We start from the raw sequence: 1,553 nt of genomic DNA on the forward strand, positions 1-1,553 counted from the left end.
TAAAATAAAATGAAAATTAACTATAAAAAAAAAAAAACACTACAAAAGTATGAAATGTATAAACAAAGTTAATTATTAAGAAGATAATCAAAACTATTTTAAATAATTTAGGTTACAAATCAATAATATTTTAATAGGATCTCATTGATAGTTAGTTGTATAATTTATTTAATAAAGTAATATTAATTTATTACTTAATAATAAAACACTGACAAGTATGAAATAGTTAGGTATTTGATGAAAAAACATAATACAGAAATATTTATAATTATTGTACATATTTACCTTGTTATATTCATTTGATGGTAGTAATTTATGAGCAACTATTTGTATGTATCCAATTCCTTCTACATCACATCCTTGGGGTAAATCTTTCCCTTGATATTTTGGGTCTAGCATTGAAAATAAATGCATATAAAAATAAACAGGACAATGTTTTTTTTAATAGCATAATTATTTATTGCTTTTTTATTTAAATAATCAGATAATATGTAGGTATATGTACATAAGAAGCAATTTAAACTTTTGAAAAAAAAATTCATTATTTCATTATTTAATCAAACGCTGAATGAGATTAATCTAAAACATGAAAATGAAATATATTCAAACAAATACTATGGACTGAGTCGCGTACACAATATACATATTACCTTTCAAATATGAAATCCGGTATGTTATAATTTATAAAAATGTTTCAGTTAAGGGGCAATCTGGAAATATTTAAATTAAGGTTGCTGACACCATTTTTATGTTAACATTATGCATATATTCAAAATCCGATTTTTGTAATTATTAAGTGTACCTATTTAGTTAAAGAAAATATTTCAATATTGAAGTTATGAATAATAATAAATTAATTAAGACTTAATATAGTGATATATAATATAGTTAATATAGTCCTATAACAGTTTCAAATCCGGGAATCGGTATTCGTTTGCGAAAAGAAAAACAATTAACTGAATATATTTAATGCAAGTAGACCATTGAAATATAGCATATTAATATTGTATGTCCTAGGTTTTTTTTTTTTGGGGGGGGGGGCTACGGCCAAGTTTGGGTGCTTAGCATCCCCAAGCCCCCCCCACAATTTGCACCTATGCACACCACATAATAATTTATATTCCTATAGCAATATAATACATTATATAGCTGTGCGAACGACGGCTGCACAAGCAGGTGATAACGTGGTGACGGAGCGGTTGTCCCAAAACGACAATGATGCTGCTGCTCGCGTCTGTGTGGTATGCGACAGGGGTACTTCCGTCGAAAACGGCGAATCGGTCGACGATGGCGTGGAACGAAATCAAAATAGGCCGGCGCGGGCCAAATTACGATCGGCACTGGCGGGCCGATTGTCGCGGCGCTAACGCGGCACAAACGACAAAACTAGAACACGTCACGGCTGACCCGTTCGCACGATTTATGGCGGGGCGGACGGGAAAACACGTGGATGCGTGGGCGAGCGGAACTCGAATCGCACGGCGATCGTCGGGCGGGTGACAAATAACGATGTTCGAATCGCACCAATACCTCGGTGGCGACGCGGCGTAATG

Source organism: Acyrthosiphon pisum, chromosome A2, assembly GCF_005508785.2.
Source record: "Acyrthosiphon pisum isolate AL4f chromosome A2, pea_aphid_22Mar2018_4r6ur, whole genome shotgun sequence".
Classification (NCBI taxonomy): domain Eukaryota; kingdom Metazoa; phylum Arthropoda; class Insecta; order Hemiptera; family Aphididae; genus Acyrthosiphon; species Acyrthosiphon pisum.